Source organism: Ahaetulla prasina, chromosome 5 (genome assembly GCF_028640845.1).
Source record: "Ahaetulla prasina isolate Xishuangbanna chromosome 5, ASM2864084v1, whole genome shotgun sequence".
NCBI lineage: Eukaryota > Metazoa > Chordata > Lepidosauria > Squamata > Colubridae > Ahaetulla > Ahaetulla prasina.
Window position 1 is genome coordinate 95,194,536 of NC_080543.1, and position 20,799 is coordinate 95,215,334.

The following is a 20,799-nucleotide window of genomic DNA, read 5'->3' on the forward strand; positions in this document are numbered from 1 at the left end:
TCAATTTATGGACTACAAATTAAAGAACCTTTTTCCAACAGTGACCACTCATGATTGATTTTTGTCTCAATATATTTGTCCATACTTAAATCGTCATAAAAACAGTATTCCCAACTACAACTTCAAAAAAGCCAATTACGACCTTATAAACAACGATCTTTCATTTCTGGACTGGCAAAATCTGTTTGCAACCTGCATAACCACTGATGACCACTATAGAGTCTTACTACTTGAAATCAATAGAGTCATTAAACTATATGTACCACAAATGACTACCATGATCAGGAAAAGCAAACTACCCATATCAATAAAAAAGCTTCAATCAAAAAAAAATCCCTCTGGAAAAGAAACAAAAAAGGCTATGTTGCAAATTTCAAAATCCGTTACAGAAATATATGCAACCAAATAAAAACTGAATGCACAAATTACCGCACCAAGCAAGAAAAGAACCTTCTGTGCACAAATTCCAATCGTGCCTTTTATAATTTTGTTAACAATAAACTTAAAGACTCAAGATCCATCCCACCACTAAAAGATTCTAACAACAAAGAATGCAATGATGAAAAGCAAACCTCTTCAACATTTTCTTTGGCTCAGTTTTTGTTAACTCCAATAACACACATCCGACATTCCACAAATGTACCAGCAATGATTATGATGACTTAACTCATATAGATTTAACAGAAGATAACGTTGGAAAAGCTCTTCATAACTTAAAACCATCGCTATCTATTGGACCCGATGGACTATGTGCATACTTCTTAAAAAAACTTTCCATTAATATAGCAGAACCCCTAAGCATTATCTTTGATAAAGCCTTCACTACCGGTTCTCTTCCCAAACTTTGGTCACTAGCCACAGTCATCCCTATCTTCAAAAAAGGAGACCCCAGCTTAGTCGGAAATTACAGACCGATCTCTTTGTGCTGCGTCACCTGCAAAGTCATGGAATCAATCATCAACCAATCCATTACCTCACACTTAGAAACTAACAACCTACTCTCCAATAAACAATTTGGTTTCCGGAAAAAATTATCATGTAACTTACAACTTCTCCACTGTAAAAACATATGGACTACAAATCTTGATCAAGGCAAAACAATAGATGCAATCTACATAGACTTCTGCAAAGCTTTTGACTCAGTAGTACACGATAAACTTCTCCTAAAACTAAAATCCTATGGCATCTCAGGACCCCTTCACAAATGGATATCTGCTTTTCTGTCTAACAGACAACAAGTGGTCAAAATTGGCAATGCTTTATCAAATCCTGTTCCTGTCAAGAGTGGCGTCCCTCAAGGCAGCGTCCTTGGACCAACACTCTTCATACTATACATTAATGATCTTTGTGACCATATCTCAAGTAATTGTGTTCTCTTTGCTGACGATGTCAAACTATTTAACACCACAGACAATACATCTATCATTCAAAAAGACCTTGATCATCTAACTGCTTGGTCTAAAACTTGGCAACTCCAAATCTCAACCAGCAAATGCTCAATCTTACATATAGGAAAAAGAACCCAAACACTAAGTACATAATAGATGGACATTACCTTACAGATGACCCCATTCCTGTTAAAGACCTTGGAGTTTTCATGTCAAATGATCTAAGTGCCAAAGCCCACTGCAACTACATAGCAAAAAAAGCTCTAAGAGTTGTAAACCTAATCTTGTAGCTTCTTTTCCAAAACACCACACTACTAACCAGAGCGTATAAAACATTTGCTAGACCAATTCTAGAATACAGCTCGCCTGTTTGGAACCCTCACCACATCTCTGACATCAATACAATTGAACGTGTCCAGAAATATTTTACAAGAAGAGTTCTCCATTCCTCTGAAAACAACAAAATACCTTACCCCACCAGACTTGAAATCCTAGGCTTAGAAAACTTGGACCTCCAGCGCCTTCGACAAGACCTAAGTTTAACTCACAGAATCATCTATTGTAATGTCCTTCCTGTTAAAGACTACTTCAGCTTCAATTGCAATAATACTAGAGCAACCAATAGATTTAAACTTAATGTCAACCGCTTTAATCTAGATTGCAGAAAATATGACTTCTGTAACAGAATCATCAGTGCTTGGAATACTTTACCTGACTCTGTGGTCTCTTCCCATAATCCTAAAAGCTTTAACCAAAAACTCTCTACTATTGACCTCACCCCATTCCTAAGAGGACCATAAGGGGCGTGCATAAGCGCACAAACGTGCCTACCGTTCCTGTCCTATTGTTTTTCTTTTCTTCTTCCTATATATATATATGCTTATACCTCCTTATATTTACTCATATATGTGTTTATATATTATATAATCTTTTTGTACGATACCTACATATATTGTTATGACAAAATTAAATAAATAAGCCACTTTTTAAAGTGATGTTGTAACATTGAATAGTCACTAAATGAATGGCTGTTAGTCAAGGACCACCTGTGCAATGCTGGCTGTCATCTTGACTTCTTTTTTTTACATTCACTTGACATATGTCCCTGACAGCCTCTGAATATCAGACATTCCTTGACTAGCCATATCCATTGGTATAAAGTTGTCTGTGTCAATAGCAGCCTATCTGTAGATGCTTTCTTTACAGTTCTCCACTGAGAAGCGTATAGGACCAGCACTGGTGCAGGAGACACATGGAGCTGCCGGGTGTAAACCTATTTGTAATTATGGGCTATGGAACTCTCATTATGTTAATTGCCTATGAAAGTGACATCTGTTTCTCATGCAGCTATTTTACAGTGTTCACCTAGTTGACATGTTTCCTCCAAATCCTATTAACATGCCCAGAATTCCTGCAGTAGAGACTACCACATGTCATCTCCCTAAAGGAGTTTATCCGGTGCCAAGTAAAAGAAAAAAACCCTGCCCTCTGCCATGAATATTTTCAGTATTTCCAGGTGGCAAATGGGTGGTAAATTTAAAAGAAATTGCTCTTTAGTGATTCAAATAACCATTACAGCAACTGACTTCAGAGTAGGTATCTACTTCAGCCTAAGGGAGTATCTCACTGTTTCTCAACCTCAGTAACTTTATGAAATGTAAACTTCAACAACCAGAATTCCCCAACCAGCCTTTTTCAAGGTTAAGAAACACTCGAGTATTTAAAGAATCTCTCACACAACGTAGCAGCACCAATTTTTAAACAATCTCCACTCAAAAAATGTTATCTGAATGCTCATTCAGTTTAGGTCTGTTGATTCTCAATTGCCAAGAATGCTTTCAAACAGACCATCCCTAGCACTGCCAAACCAACACAGCATGGAAGAGGGTTGTTATTTTTTTAATGGCAAGAAAAGGAAAGAAGGAGGGAAATAGAAAACATAGCTAGGTTATAAATGCTACATGACAATGCATGAAGTCTGATTGGGTTCTCTAAATGAGTCAAGGAGAATTGTATCTCATCTGGAAGCCATCTGTGATATCTCTGTTTGGGAAACAGATTCTTTGTGTTGGCATCTTTAAGTGAAGTTTAAGTCAGATATGGAAAAGGAAGATAAAATTCATATTTTCACTCTATTCTTTTTTTGTTATTTGAGAATAGAACAAGAAGGACAATGAAGACAAGAAGAAGTCTTACATTTATGCATTAAGAGACACAAGCAGAATTCAGATTGGCTGGGAATTTCACAAAACTGGTTATGTGAGTTATATTTGGATTGCCTATGGCCAGTAACTCAAGCAGCAACTTGAATCTCAGTTGGGTAACTTGAAGTTACCGCCTGCTAATTACTTTGCTGTACCCATGACAGAAAACAGAAGAAAAATACATCAATTTGTCTATCAACATTTTTCTGAGTAAGAAAACAAACTTTGCATACTTTTTTTCTGAAGTTATATATACAAAGAGCCTGATATTAATGAACAACAAAACAAAATGATTTCTGGGTGCGGTATCTGATTATGGAAATGAAGCATTAAATCCCTAATTTGGTCAAAGATCTGCAGTTCTTTTTAGATCTTCCTATCTAATGTTTATGAATATGAAATAATAAAATGCAATTTAGGTTAATAATGTCATTTAGCTGATTACCAGAAGATCTAGGCTGGTACAATCCTAATAACTACTAGATGACAGAAAAGAACTAGTTTTCTATAATGTAATTTTGTTGACATCTGGTTGTCATGTGGATTTTTCTAGCCCAGATTCAGTAGCCCTACTGAAATTAATGTAATGGATTAATTTTACAAATTAATTTACAAAATGACAAGGCAGTATTGCTGGAGAGAGAGGGACAGAGGGAGAAGAGAGAGAGAGGAGTACATATATACATACACTGTATTTATTTGGAAATATATCACACTTCATTAAATGAATTATATTATGTAAAGACTTAGCTCTCTGGAAAATGCTGCAAAGAAAGACCAGCAACAAGGTGGATGGACTTGGTTACAGTAGTGATGAATGCAACATTGGAAGATCCAGGTTAAGGATAGACCATCATAGGGAATGTTTATCTATGATTTCTAGGAGCTGAAAATGATTTGGTGACAATAACCAATCAACTCTAATAAACAAATATAGAATTGCAGCCACAACATTTGATAGACAACTACCACAAATGAGTTATTGATCTGGATTATTTTCTGGTTTTTATTCACCATGTTTGCTTGTCTCCTGAAACCATGGTACTTCTGGAGCTGTGGTCTAAGACCAGTTCAAAGGACTGATCCAAGATCCAGCTGAGCAAGTGAAACCACCTGCCTCTTCCGGGCTAGGAAACCTATCCCAACAAGACCATTTGAGGGGCCCAGTAACTAGGCAATTTTGGTTTGGTTTAACTCCTGTAAGTAAGGTGACCAACTTTTTACAATGAGGAGGATACAAATAAATTGAAGAAAAAAAATATCGTAAATAAAAGAAACATTTTATTCATTGCAACAATAATACAGAATACACCACAATATGATAAATGCATAATAAAAAACATTTGTAACAATAACATTTTATATTGTAATTATTCTTACATGCCTATTATTATTTAAATTAGTACTTTTTCATTGAATAAATAAACTTGTAAATAAAATTATACATATTTGGAAATCATTAAATAGATAATGAATTAATAAAACCGGAATTATTGTGCTTATCTGTGTATGATTGAATATTCACCTGAGAAAGAAGTGAGTCTAATGCATGCATGTGTGCTGTGTCATGTTTCGGTAAGAAGTAAGCAAAGCTACTTGCACGTGGCGCACTCTTGTGCGCGATGCACTCTCGCAAAACAATTCTCCTGTGCGGAGCGCATGCATCTCATAATCGCGTCTCGCCGCACTCTACTGAGCCTTGACAAATCATCATGTCAAATACAAATACATCTCATCACATGCAACAGATCAGATCGGCATTGATCGAATACAGAGATTTACAGATTAGTCTTCAAAAATCGAAAAGGAGACATGTAGGAGGACACTTTTTGAGAGAGGACAGAACTTACAAAAGAAGGACTGTCCTCCCTAAAGGAGGACAATTGGTCACCTTATTGTAAGGTTAGCAACTTCCTAAGAGCTGAATTGCAAGTTTTAACTCAGTAAAGGGCCTTGATGGACTTCTTAAGATCCCAGTGGCTGGGCTCCAGTGCAGTTTGTGGGAGCGGAGTGTTTGGATTCAGAGGGGTTCAAAAGGTTTCTCTTTGAGATAAGTGAAAAGCTGTCAAGTGATAAATAAAGCTGAAGACTCTGTCTCTCCCCACTTGAGTGACTTCAGAATAGAATAGAATAGAATTTTATTGGCCAAGTCTGATTGGACACACAAGGAATTTGTCTTGGTGCATATGCTCTCAGTGTACATAAAAGAAAAGATATGTTCATCAAGGTACAACATTTACAACACAATTGATGGTCAATATATCAATATAAATCATAAGGATTGCCAGCAACAAGTTATAGTCATACAGTCATAAGTGGAAAGAGATTGGCGATGGGAACTATGAAACGATTAATAGTAGTGCAGATTCAGTAAATAGTCTGACAGTGTTGAGGGGATTATTTGTTTAGCAGAGTGATGGCCTTCGGGGAAAAACTGTTCTTGTGTCTAGTTGTTCAGGTGTGCAGTGCTCTATAGCATCGTTTTGAGGGTAGGAGTTGAAACAGTTTATGTCCTGGATGTGAGGGATCTGTAAATATTTTCACAGCCCTCTTCTTGATTCGTGCAGTATACAGATCCTCAATGGAAGGCAGGTTGGTAGCAATTATTTTTTCTGCAGTTCTAATTATCCTCTGAAGTCTGTGTTTTTCTTGTTGGGTTGCAGAACCGAACCAGACAGTTATAGAGGTGCAAATGACAGACTCAATAATTCCTCTGTAGAACTGAAGCTGTAGACGAAATGAACTGACAATTGAAATTTTCTTTCTTTTATGAGAATTTCTTCCCTGAGGCTGAAATATTACTAGGACAGGTAGCTCAGGTTGGAAACTGAAAACAGATCTCAAAATTTGCTGCAAAACAAGCCCCACCTACAATGATGTCTGCATATGGGGGGGAATAAAATATCTGCCTCTTTTGTACATACTTTCACACACAGACAAAAGGGGGAGAGCTTGTGGTGTGAAGCCACAATAGTGCTTTTGTTATTTTGTTAAAATAACAAGCGGCAGCAGATACTTGATCTGCCCATATATGTCATACTGCCCTACCAGTCAACCGTTGTCCACAAAATGGTTACAGCTTGGAGCAGCTGCTTCAGACAAGCAGGTTCGGGGGAGCATAAACCTTGTGTGCTAGGTAAGCCTTTTTGCATTCCAAATAATGGAGGGGGATGTTCTAGCCGCAGAATATTTATGTGATTCTGCTCAATTTTTTTAACAGGAAATTGGGAAGAGAGAGCTGCCCTATATTATCCTTTCTTTGTCCTGAATTCATATAGTTTCCTGCTAGGCTTGTGGGGATTCAGTTCGGTAATCAAGCCAAATCAGAAATGCTTCTCCAAAGAAATTTGAAAATTACTGCCTGGAAGATCCTATTGTGCATACGTGTGTATGCCTTTACATAAGAAAGGATTTATTCAGCATTGCACATGTTTTATTGTGCATGAATACCGTAGCTAATGAAGATAAGCATATTTCAAGCCAAGCCAGCACATGTTTGGGGTTAGGCCTTCCCAGATGACACATTGAGTGAGTTAGTCTGGATGGGAATGCATTCAAAAGATAGGAATGTGACTCACAAGTAGTACAATTTTATTCCGCTGGATAAATGAAGTCCTGGTTAGGCCATATAATACACTCTTATTAACCTGCTTCCTCTTGGGTGGATAAGACTGGGAACCTCACTGTTTCCAATTAAAACTGTAGGGCAACCATCTAGGGAAAGTGGGGCAGAGAGAGACCAAATCTACCACATTTCTAGCCTTCAAAGGTAGCTTTTGAATTAACTGTTCACTTGGAAGCTCTTCACTTGCAGCTGGAGAGCAAAGTACCAACCAATCTTTTTCTTTAACTATTTGTCTTATAAGAGACAAGAAATCATATATTTTTCTTAGTGTGTGGAGACTGTTTTCCTGTGAACCCTATCCATGCTGGCTCTCTATAAAGAAAGGATGAGGGTCACTCTGGAGAATCCTTTTATCCCATTCTTCTTTCTGGCAGATGCCCATCTATCACCTAGGTCTCACCTCTGTATCTCCTGCCTACTCCAGGGGCTCTGTCCAGCCATGTAGTCTGGGAGCCTCCTCTCTCCAGGCATCAGCCTCCTCTTGGTCACTCTCGTGAGACAATATCTATGATGGGTAGCTTGTGGCTCCGGGTTGACCAGTTTTGCAGACATTAAGCCTAATGTCAGCCCTGTCCCAGCTGGCTCTCTAGGAAAGAAATTGTTGCGACTCCAGCCCCCGAACCTGGCCCCATGCCCGAAGTGACTCCGAGAGTGAGGGGGAAGGGCCGGTAAGGCTTACCTCGGGAGCACCGATGCCTTTGGCCCAGCTCCAGGAGCCAGAACCAGACCAGTCTTACGACGTAATGAGGCCGTCATCCCGATTCCTCCCTTCCCCAGGCTATGCCTTCAGACATAGCTGATAATAATAATAATCAAGCTTGGATTGACCCGTGCTTCAGAAGATTAGAGAGGCGGCGTCATCAAAGGGAAGGGTGGGGCAGGAGCCCCACCTTACAGGATATATAAGGAGCTTCGGGATTGCTCTCACTCCACGGGAAGCAAAAGTTTAGCTGAACCATTTCAAAAAGAGCTGAAAGTCTTGCTACGTGAGTCATTTGTTTGAACTTTGGCAGGCAGCTGCAAATTCTCTGACAGGACTGATAAGAGCCATGAATCCACTGGCTAACAGCCAGCTTGTTAATCCAAAGTGGGGAAGGAGACAGAACAGAAATACGCTTGACTCCATCTGAAGGTTACAAGGGTATTTTTACTAGAAACAACTGGATGCAGCAAAAGCAAAGCCAGATCTGAAGAAAATCCACGCAGAGTGTTACCTTGTTCCAAACCTTTAGTGCTCCCCCCTTCACATCATGGTAGGATGGTAGCTGGCTGTTATGAGAACAGGACACTTTAAGAAGCAGTTAAGATTTCATTCCCAGGTCCTGGGTGCCCCAAAGTCCTTGAATTGAAATGACCAGATGAAACTGGCTCACATCTCTGCTTCCTGTTTGTCCTGGTCTCCCTCCCTCCCCCCACTCAGTTTCCCCTCTTTTTGAAAAAGTACTCTTACCTCCCCCATCCCATCCCTCTCCCTCTCAGGATTGTGGCAGGCTTCAGCACAAGTGATGGGGTGGGCAGCTTGACATTTCTTTTACTCATAAAAGGCTATAGCAAGCTTGTGCAGATCCAGAATAGATGGTCTACATCAGGTGTCTGCAACCTTGGCAACTTTAAATCTGGCGGACTTCAACTCCCAGAATTCCCCAGCCAGCTAAGCTAACCTCAGAAATTCTGGGAGTTGAAGTCCACCAGGCTTAAAATTGCCAACGTTGCAGACCCCTGGTCTACATCACAGAGCTTGGTCTTCTTGATGAACATGTTCTAGAATTTATTTCTGCTAGAAAGGAAAATTCTGTTGCTTCACCACAGTTGATAAATCCTGAAAGCGTGTCTTTTTTGTGCTATTGTAAGAGTTAGGTGTTTTTTTTTAAATCAGTACTACTGCTAATAAATTCTATTAAATGAAATGAATTGCAGGAGTACAAATGTGAAATTAAGCACTTAAATAATCTTAGATGAGCAAGATTTATGTTCTTTCTCTAGGCACATGCACACACACAAATATATACATTCTTATTCATTTTTAACAATGCAAATAAGGGTAACAGCTTTAATCTAACCTAACTGCGTAGACAGTCATAACCTTTCATTATAAAATGGGACTTCAAATATTGCCTTTTTCTTCCTACCATTGATTATCCTGTCCTCTAATTTTCCTAATAGCATCAACTTTTGTTTCCTGGCACTGATATTCTTAATTTCTATCCACATTGGAACAAGAAAGGTTTTTATAACAAGACTGAGAACATAATATCTATGTTATTGAGAGGCACTTTATGCAAAATGTTCCCCTGACCCTTGATGGCCCATGTTTGACTACTTACCTGGTGTACTGATTTTCAATGAGGACACACGCAAAAAAATTCATGTACTCCACTTTCCGCTCATTTCTCTTCCACAATGTACCTTAAAACAAAATTCTGAAGATACATAAGAGCCCCGAAGAAATATGAAATATTGTATGCATATCTCCAAGCTTCAACTGAAAATGTGAAAACACATTAATATGACACATTTACCCTACAACCCATCTCAAGCTTGCAATCCAATTGCTGTAAAAGCTGTTATGCCTAGAAGGTTGTCTTTTTTCAGAAACTGCAATAATTTCACAGGATATAACTGGTTAAGTCCCTTTTCTGCAACATAACAGCCTGGTTTATAATGTTATTGCTATCTAATCGATCATAAAGTGTGCAACATTATTTTCTTATTTCAGACAACATGGATTCAATTTTGATACAGCATTATTTAAGGTGCCAAAACCAAAACATTAAAGAATTAAATTCATTTTATTTGTTTATTTTTATCTCACCTTTATTATTTTTTATAAATAACTCAAGTAGGCAACATGCCTAATATGCCTTCCTCCTATTTTCTCATTGAAGACATCATTTTTAAGAGTTCAAAAAAGCATAAATCAATAACAGTCTTTGGATTTCATTTCTGATATATAGTTTTGTAAAGTTTTATCCCCAGCAACTTTCATCTGTCACACAGAGTTTGTTTACAGTTCTCTAACACTAGCAATTTTAGTACGTTCACGAAGCAGCAGCACAATAGCTGTTAGACCAGAGATCTAAAATGGCTCCTCTGGACACCAGGATTTGTTTATTAGTTTTATACTTCAAATTTCTAGGCCACCCATTCCCAACCTCTGAGAAGTTAACATACAGTATAAAAAGAATAAAACAAAAGTGATACGAAACCTAAAAACAACATTTGGAGGGGCCCATAGTGCTAAAAACTGATATAACGCTTCCACTCGCTCTAATCTAAGGCTTGGGAAAATAGCTGTGTTTTTAATGCTGTTTCAATGGCTAATAATGTGGGGGTTATGCAAGAAATGTGGTGGCCTAGTGATGAAGATGCTCATTCCTGATTGCTTATTTGTACCCTTTGACTGTCATTAACTGTTGTACCTTAGAATTCTTGATGAACGTATCTTTTCTTTTATGTACACTGAGAGCATATGCACCATGACAAATTCCTTGCGTGTCCAATCACACTTGCCCAATAAAAAATTCTATTCTATTCTATTCTATTCTATTCTATTCTATTCTATTCTTCCACTCAGAAGGTTGAGAGTTCAATCCTAGGTAATGGCAGATGTTTCTCTCCTAGGGTGCAAAGAAAAAACTATCTGCTGTGAACTCCGTGTGACATCAGAAAGGGCATCCAGCCAGTAAATGCTCTGCTCCATCTAGTTGCCCCGATTCTACCCTGAATTAATGGATTACAGGGTCGTGAAAAGTATTTTTATGCAAATCTCCAGGGAGATGCTAGTCAGAGATTAAGTGCTATAACAGAGAAGGTCGACCTTCTGGGTTGTCCTAGATGGCATTACTTAATTGACAAAACAAAAAGAAAGCCAATTCTATCAGAACTTACAGCCACAGGCAGAAACCATCATTCAGGGATCCCTTTCAGGAAGGATAAGAATCAAATACTCAGGTGATCAAGTTAATAGCACAAAGAATCCTGTCTGTTTCCTCAGGACTCAAGGGCTCAACTCTTCCCAGAGAACCAAACAAGGTTGTACCTCCAACACCTCAACTGGACTAGCCCAGTCAGATTCCAAATCCAACTAATCCAAGCAACTTTATTGACCAATTGCCTTGAATATTCCTCACAACAGCTCAATTGATGGTCCCCAGCAAAAAACAAGAGGAGGAGGTAAGCACAGCCAGACACCCCCTCTGGGAAGTGGGGCTGGGCTGGGCTGGGCTGGGCTAGGCTGTGGGATCCCAGTGCCCTGGGAGTTCAAGGGCTGGGCTGGGTGCTTTCCCTCCACTGCCTAGAGCTCTGGACAGTCTGTGCCATATCTGGGGGTCCCCCCATATGGCTTTCCCTGGTCTTGCCTTCTTCTGCCAGAGACAATGGATTCCCCCCCACAGCCACACCTGGGCCACCACAGGTGCCCCCAACACAAATGACATTGAGCTGGCCATGGCCACCCTGGCCATGCCCATCCGGACAGGCCCATCTTGCCCCCTGAGGTCAACCACAACCCTGATGCAGCCCTCAATGAAACCGAATTTGACACCCCATGTCTACAGTTAGTCCTTCAAGTTACATGGAAATTGGGATCAAAATTCCATGCTAAGTAATACAACTATAAAATGCAGGATCATATGACTGCCTTGCAACATTATTTCCAACAAAGCAAAGAGTTAGAACAACAAATAAAGGGTGGATATTTACAGAAATGTTGAATTGGAACAGGGCTGTTTAGAGCTGTTCATCTAGCCTTGGGAAGTAAAACTCTGCTTTGAATTCCTCCCATTCCTCAAGTTCAAATGGTATCCCAAAGTGAAGTGCAATCCTAAAAACTGTATATTTTTGTCCTTAATAAGAATGTTTTCTTTATGAAATCAGTATAGATTTGTTTATAAAACAGTGCTTTAATCACAATAAACTAAGCAGAATACAATTGTATAATAATATAGGAATACTATAAAATACAGGGACACGGTGGCTCAGTGGCTAAGACGCTGAGCTTGTCTATTGAAATGTCGGCAGTTCAGCAGTTAGAATCCCTAGTGCCACATAACAGGGTGCACTCCCATTACTTGTCCCAGCTTCTGCCAACCTAGCAGTTTGAAAGCACATAAACAATGCAAGTAGAAAAATAGGGACCACCTTTGGTGGGAAGGTAACAGCATCTTTGGCATTTAGTCATACTGGCCACATGACCACAGAGACCTCTTTGGATAGCGCTGGCTCTTTGGCTTTGAAACAGAGATGAGCACTGCCCCCTAGAGTTGGGAACGACTAGCACATATGTGAGGGGAACCTTTATCTTTACTATAAAATAATACCTTAGGACACAACTTACTCAGGCCAACTTACTGTTCCAGTCTGTTCCCTGAATATCTTTTACACAGGTCCTTTTCTGTCTGGAGATTATAAAAAAAGAAACTAAACTAGATAGATTTTTAGTCTTATTCAAGATGACTTTTCTTAAATTTTGAAATCCCCCCAACACACTCTAAACATCAGTGGCACGTTTTTATGTGACTTTATGCTGTTTGTACTCATATGGAAGAAATATATATGACCATCACAACTGCATTGTACAGAACTGAACTGCAAACAATTGGATTAACAGCATCTCTCCCCTCCACTGTCCTTATTTCTTTGCCTCTCTTCTAAATTTACTCCAATTTATTTCCTATGATCTTGTCTCTCTTGCCTTACACAGACAAAATATTATATCCCTTTTCACTTTCCCAATAGTGCTCCATTATGACTGTAACTTGTTGATGTATCCTTATGATTTATATTGATTGTTTCCTAGTATGATTTGATTGCTTATTTATACCCTATGACTATCATTAAGTGTTGTACCTTATGATTCTTAACTAATATATCTTTTCTTTTTATGTACACTGAGAGCATATGCACCAAAGACAAATTCCTTGTGTGTCTAATCATATTTGGCCAATAAAGTATTGTACTGTACTGTATTGTACTGTACTGTACTGTACTGTATTGTAATTAAACAATGGGAAATATAAAATAGATATCCAGAAGGTTAGGGACATTTCTTTAATCTAGGAAATGTTTTCTTTTCATTCCTTGGTTAGATATTTACTGTTCTGTTTCAATTATTGTACAACTATAACAGGCTACATTGCTTGCTAAAGCAATGAAAGGACAGTCTGGTTATATATCTAACAACAAATGACTTTACATCTAACAACAGAAATACACAATTGAGAAGTTCTAAATTTAAATCCCTACTTAACTTTACTGGGAAATCTTGAGTCAACAACTATCTTTCAGCCTCACCTCTTCAAGGAGAAAAAAATGGAGAAAAAGAAACAACGATATTGATCTTTCTAAAGAACACTATAATATAAATGGAATAGTAAACCATTGTTTTCATTTGTAATCATCAATAATTAAAATGTAACAATAGGCAATTAGTAAGTTCAATTCTACAACAAAATTTTCTATAAAATCTGCCTACATGGCAGATGGACCATGTACTTGTATATTATGTATAGATTGAAGTAGATAAAAAATAGTGAGCAATAAGAGCTCTAATATACCATGACAGAGGGCAGTGGTTAATTTAATAGAATTTTGTAATGTTTTGGAAATCATCACTGAACTGTCAAATAAGAGGAAAACAATAATTGCCTTTTCTGAATTCTCACGGAATTAATTAATAAGAGCACATTTAAATCCTTGTAGAAATATATATACAGTATAAACCTGGCCGGGAGGAAAGACACATATAATGGATTCTACTTTCTCCATCAAGCAGCACCCCAAATTGGACTATTGAAAAGGAATATTATTAAATCTTCCAATCGTTATGTTGGTAAAACATCAGCTAAAATAAACTCTGGTGAGTAGAACATAAAATGATAGCAAGTGTCTTCTGAACAAATCCAACTTTAAAAGGACATAACTATAGCTTAAATTTTCCTCTAGATCTGCATAAAAAGTTTGCTGTTTTAGCTCAGAAAGATTTACTTGACCCCAATAAAGGTCAGATAGTGGTTGAGTAAACTGCACAATTCTAGCTTCAAATTAGAACCTGTCATTTATGATCCACCTTTCTAAGACTACATTTGAATATTCTATGATTCTAAATAATGAACACAACATTTCTTTATTCTATAAAAGAAATTGATCAATATACTGCCCTCACACATATTAAAAGCTGAAGTCTGTTTAGGTAAGAGTGAAGATAGAGTAAGAAAGGTATTTGTTCCCTAAATTGGCTGCGAATAGTAAGTTTTGATTGGACAAAAAAGGATGAATGAGAGATCAAAATTGCGACATGGAAAAGGCTTTAAACTTCTACAAGGTCCCATGATTTGGTTTCTACCGGTTCACCCCAGTTCGGGCAAACCTTGTGGTGGCGGCGGTGGGAAACTTCGCCCACCTGCCCAGACATCATCACGGATGCTCTGCACATGCACAGACAGTTCTGCGCAAGTGCAGAAGCGCTACGTGTGAGCAAAGAGAGCCCACACACATGTGCGCTCCTGATCCCAAACCGATAGCAAAGGTAAGTGGAACCCACTACTGATTTGAGGCCCCTGTTTATGGAAGTAGTAGACAGACAAACCTGCTCAAATTGGAATTCTCACTTGTGTGGGAAAATAATGAACATGGCAGAGGATGCGAATCACTGCAAATGCTGAAATGCCTAAAAACCTTGCTTTCACCTTCTTCTCCTGCTTGTTCTTTCTCAGCCGGAAGAGAAAACTAAAAAACAACCAGGTTATAACATTTTTTCTTGTTTCTTATGAAGGAATAATGAATGAGAAAAAAACAGAAAAAACAGAAAACAGAAAAATACAGAAACTGTTCTAAGAGGTCATTAATTGTATGTTTATAATTAATTTGGTTCATGTTACTTTTTGTTCACATAGTTTTCTCTGTCAGTTGTTTTGCTTCTAGTTGTTGCAATTGTTTATCTTGCTGCCAGTAACACATATCGTGTGCATGCTAGCTGGGAAATTTTGTGACACATCTTAAAATTACCAAGTTTAAAAAACACTGTACTAAGTAAAAATAATTCCCAATACATTAGTCTTGTTTTATAGTCTACGCGAATTCTAATATAGAAGGATTTATTACTCCAGGCTTCTGTTAAAGTAATATGGCAAAGACAAAGTAATATGGACGTAATAGGTATATTGTTAATAAGAGTAATAAATTATATTGTACAAGGATGAGTTTATTATGATTCTATGTTGTATATTCATAATTTATCTCATTTTCAGTAAAAATAAATTTAATGGGTTCAGCACAGGAGAAAGCACAATCAATGGGAAGCATGCAAAGTAATTGAAAGAAATATCAGGAACATACGGCATTATTTGATTCATGAATACTACTCAAATTATAAAGGACAATAACAGATCCAGCTACCTTAACTTTTGTTTTTTCTCACTTCTACTGCTTTAGGAGGCTATGAAGAAGGGACTCATTTGGCTAAATTAGTCAGGAGTCAGAACTTCGGCAACCTCTTATTTTTATTCATAATTCAAACAAGAACAAGGAAAACATCTCTCTGTTGGCCATTAAGTAGCTATTACATCTGGATTGCAGAAATGCAAAAGACCACAAGATGGCAGCAAAGAACCATAAAAATTAATTATTTGCTGCCATATGGTGCTTGCCTAGAGGTTGCAGGGAGAAAACACTACATACCCATGATGGCGAACTTATGGCACGTGTGCCACAGGTGGCACTCAGCATCTTCTCTGTGTGCACACAAGCCATCACCCCAGTTCAGCTCTGCCACACATACATGCATGCCTCCTGCAGGCCAGCTGGTTGTCGGGTCTCTGCTGCGCATGTGCAAGGTGCACACAGGGGCCATACAAGCATCACAGTGCGGGGTGCATGCGTGTGGGGCGCATGCACTGGGGTGAATACGCAGGGGGCTCATGTGCATTGCATTTTGGGGTTTCAGACATGCGCACGTGCATTCAGGACCCGCATGTTCACTTTGGCCACTCAGCCTGGAAAAGGTTATTTATCACTGCTATATACTGTATTTAAAAAGTAGGATTTATTTTTTAATAATGACTCCTGATAGTATATGTGTCACTTATTTAAAAACATTATTTATAGGTGATTTATATATTACTTTGATATCACATAAAACTAGTCAAATATTAAGCAAAAATCAAAACCACAATATTTTACAACAGTACAGTATTTTACTTGTAATTTTAAATTTTTAAGATATTTTCTTTGCTATTCCCATTTTTCCTGTTTTCTCTGTTATTTTTTTTATTTTGTTTTAGTTTTTATTTTATACTTTACTTTTTAGGTAGGTAGGTTTCTTAATAAAATTTAAATGAAATGAAATGCATTAACTTTGTGAACAATTATTATGGTATACTTTTACTGTCAGTTGTATTGGTTGAGAAATTCAATAATTTTTATGTTATCTAATTTCTTTGTTTTTTAAAAAAAACTTAAGCATTATCTCAGCTTCTTGGCATATTTATGCACTTTGAAAAGCAAAATAATAGAGGAATAAAATTCATTTTAAATCATGCCCTCAATTAATGAAGCCAATCAATATAGAAGATTGCATTCTTTACAAGTAAAATACTCAATACTGCATATGGCAGCCAGAACTACATAAACCAATAAATATTTGTTCCCTTGTTTACACCCTGATTTTTAAAATTCTGCACTAGAAAACCTAACCTCAGCAAATGTTTAATCTATCATGAATTTTGGCTTCTGTCCAAAATGTAACATTTTGCCTTGCCTGAAGTGATTCAGTCAAGTTGTTGTATTTGAATATGGAGTTACAAGCATTGCTTGCATTTAAAAAGACACCCTTATTGTATTTTGCTGTATTTATAGAATAAGAAGAAATAAGAATACTGACTCATGTAAACGCACTGGAAAACATGAGCTCATGCTTCTGAACTCCCATTTTAATTACCTTGCTAATTTGTGTTTAAATGGTGTAATTCATCCTATCAGAATAGCCACCCATTAAGATCATTTTTAGAGCAGCTGCCAGAGCAAGCCCACTCCTGTTACTCTTCTACCAGCTGGGCTCTCGTTGCCCCCTCATGGTGTGGCAGAAGATAAGCTGCATAAAGGGGTGTTATGAAAGCTGCTAGGCTTTGAAATTGAGACAAGGCATTCAATATCAAAGACACATTACAAGTCAGGGGACAGACAGACAGCTTATCCCTACCTGTTGTTCGACAAACTGAAGTGAAAATAAATAAGCGGGTTAAAAAAAAAACCACACCACAAATTCTGTTGCTATTATACTTATATAGATAGTTCTTCAACTTATGAATACAACTGAGGCCAAAATTTCCATTGCTAAGCAAGCTAGTTGTTAAGTGAGTTTTGCCCCAGTTTATGGCTTTCTTGCCACAGTTGTTAAGTGAATCATCACACTTGATAAGTTAGTGACCTAGTTGTTAAAGTGAATCTGGCTTCCCCATTGACTTTGCTTGCCAGAAGGTCGCAAAAGGAAATCACGTGATCCTGAGATACTGCAACCATCATAAATATATGCCAGTTGCCAGGCATCTGAATTTCGATCATCTGACATGGGGATGCTGCAATGTACATAAGTGTGAAAAATGGTGACAAGTCACTTTTTTCAGTCTCATTGTAACTTCAAACAGTCACTAAACGAATGGTAATGTCGAGGACTATCTGTACGTTAGCAGAATTATTTGACAAACTTTCTCAAGAAATAAAGATCCATTTAAGTTACCCTGGATATAGTATAATTAACATTATAGTAACAAAGATCCAGCCTTGAGTGAAAAGTTGAAAGTGTTGTGACCCAGGCCCAAGTAGGTAGTAATAAACTTAGTCCGTGGAAAAACAAACTTTATTCGAACAGCTGGGAATTACTTCATTCCCAGTATCGTTCAACTCAAAGTAAAACAAATGCCTCCCACACAAATTCCTTAGTTATCTAACAAACCTTAGTCCAATTAGGCAAATTGCCAAAGGCCCTTCCTGGCAAACGTCCAGAAGCCACAAAAACAAAGACGTACATGAAACAGAAGATGGAGCAGAAGACGCAGCTACAACATTGTTTTCCAGCAAAGCTGAAACACCAGTGCTGGTCTGTTTTAAGCCTTATGGGAGGAGCCAAGCATCTCTTGGCCCTACTCCCGAGTTGTCCTCTCTGCTCCTCCTGTTTCTCTGCCTCACTACTATCAATCTCTGGAGGCTCTGGAGTCCGCACCTCACTTCCTGATGGCCCTGGCCTCACCTCAGCCTCATTGTTGTCCGACTCCGTTGCCAGCTCCGTAGGACCACAACAGAAAATTTTAAACTCTAGAAACGCTTTATACCAGGGATGTCAAACTGGCAGCTCACGGGCCAGATGCGTCACACACAGGCCACACCCAGCCAAGCTCCGTGAAAGGAATAACGTCGTGAAATGTCACATGACAGCATTATGACACTGTGAGTTTGACACCCATGCTCTATGCCATACCTCCAATGCCTGCCTTGCTAGGAGCCTTAGTAGTTATTGCTGCCACTACCTGTATTTCAAAGAGATGCCTTATTTAGGGTCCCTCTCCCTATCCCTGGCATACAATAAATAGAAGTCTCATTATCTGCAAATAAAACAAACAAAAAAGATAAACCTTTAGGCTACTCCCTCATCTTGTACCTTTCAGATGGGTGACTAGGGAAATCAGCCACTCTTCCTTACCTCCTGGGCCTGAAAACAATTTACACAAAATTCCAAAAGATTAGCTTATATAGAGACAAATAATTAAAACTAAAAGTCAAGAAGTTAAACTTTAGCTAACTTTTTCCTATTTTTTTAGAGACCAAACAGGTCTTGAAAGGGAAATTATCTCTCTGCCAATCTGTTACCTGGAAAATAACTTTGCCCTAAAACTTCCAATGTTCATCAGAGGTTGGAGAAGAACCATGGCTCACTCTTTCTCCCCCACCTTGGTGCACTATTTCTTTTTTTCCCCACAGAATTCTTCAGTTTTTTTGAAGGCAAAACTTGTTCATCTCTAGCAAAAAAAAAAAATTATCAGACCATACACAACCCAAGCATTCAACTGTTCCTCTTGCAGTTGTAGGATATGTGAATGAGATGAATGAATGTGGATTGAAACTAAGAAGTGAGAGGCTGTCAGCGTATGTGAACAGTGGTGGGATTCAGCCAGTTCCCACCACTTCGGGAGAACCGGTTGTTAAATTTCTGAGCAGTTTGGAGAACTGGTTGTTGGAAGAAATCATTAGGGCAGAGAACCGATTGTTAAATTACTTGAATCCCACCACTGTATGTGAGGTAGTAGCAGCTTGCCTGCTCATTCATTATAAGTACCGTAAATTATTAAGTTACCCTTTCTGTTATGAATGTCAGGTACAAGAAATCAGGAAGCAACCAATGAATACAGGTATATTGCTTGCTAGCACTCTCTAAAAGTATTTGAATTAACAATGGTCAAAGCAAATTGGCAGTAGATAAGAGTCAACAGAATTCAAGGTAGGCTAGACTTAAGATCTCTTACAGGCACAAGGGACTTGAGACTGATGAAGCACTTGACTCTTCTCTTGGGCTCAGACTGGTCATCTCTTACAATATACTTATATTCACCCAAGGACACACTTCTGGAGGAATTTTAGGAACTTAGTAATAATTCAGGTGAATGATTTCCTTATGTTCTCTTCCTTTTCTCCATACAATAAATAATAATTGCGGCGATTCAGATGAGGCGTCTGAGGGTGGTCTTGGTGATATTTTTTGGGATGAGTTTGACCCTGTGGCTCCCGAGGACATGGACAGGTTGCTGGGTAGGCTGAATGCCACCACGTGTTTACTGGACCCGTGCCCCTCCTGGTTGGTGCTGGCCACTCAGGAGGTGACACGAGGCTGGCTCCCGGCGACATGAGTGCCTCCTTGTTGGAGGGAGTCTTTCCGGCCGCCTTGAAAGAGGCGGTGGTGAGGCCCCTCCTCAAGAAGCCCTCCCTGGACCCGGCTGTTTTAGGTAATTATCGTCCGGTCTCCAACCTTCGCTTCGCGGCGAAGGTTGTAGAGAGTATGGTGGCATATCAGTTTCCCCTGCACCTGGCTGACACTGTCTATCTGGACCCGTTCCAGTCTGGTTTCCGGCTCGGTTACACGACGGAGACGGCTTTGGTCGCGTTGGTGGATGATCTCTGGAGGGCCAGGGATAGGGGTTGTTCCTCTGTCCTGGTCCTATTAGACCTCTCAGCGGCTTTCGATACCATCGACCATGGTATCCTGCTGCGCCGGTTAGAGGGATTGGGAGTGGGAGGCACCGTTTATCGGTGGTTCTCCTCCTATCTCTCCGACCGGTCGCAGACGGTGTTGACAGGGGGGCAGAGGTCAGCCCCGAGGCGCCTCACTTGTGGGGTGCCGCAGGGGTCGATTCTCTCGCCCCTTCTGTTCAACATCTACATGAAGCCGCTGGGTGAGATCATCAGTGGCTTCGGTGTGAGGTACCAGCTGTACGCTGATGACACCCAGCTGTACTTTTCCACACCGGGCCACCCCAATGAAGCTATCGAAGTGCTGTCCCGGTGTTTGGAAGCCGTACGGGTCTGGATGGGGAGAAAC

General features: G+C 39.1%; 1 long non-coding RNA gene across 2 annotated transcripts; it reads left to right on the forward strand.

Annotated features, from left to right (window-relative positions):
• The first annotated feature begins 6,538 nt into the window (after positions 1–6,538).
• On the forward strand, positions 6,539–20,099 carry LOC131200097 (uncharacterized). 2 transcript variants are annotated; one of them, XR_009155501.1, is made up of 4 exons: positions 6,539–6,728; positions 11,212–11,390; positions 13,917–14,073; positions 14,989–20,099. It is a non-coding gene; the product is annotated as an uncharacterized LOC131200097 (long non-coding RNA). The 2 variants fall into 2 exon arrangements; XR_009155500.1 differs by having other exon boundaries at positions 13,917–20,099.
• The last annotated feature ends 700 nt before the right edge of the window (positions 20,100–20,799 follow it).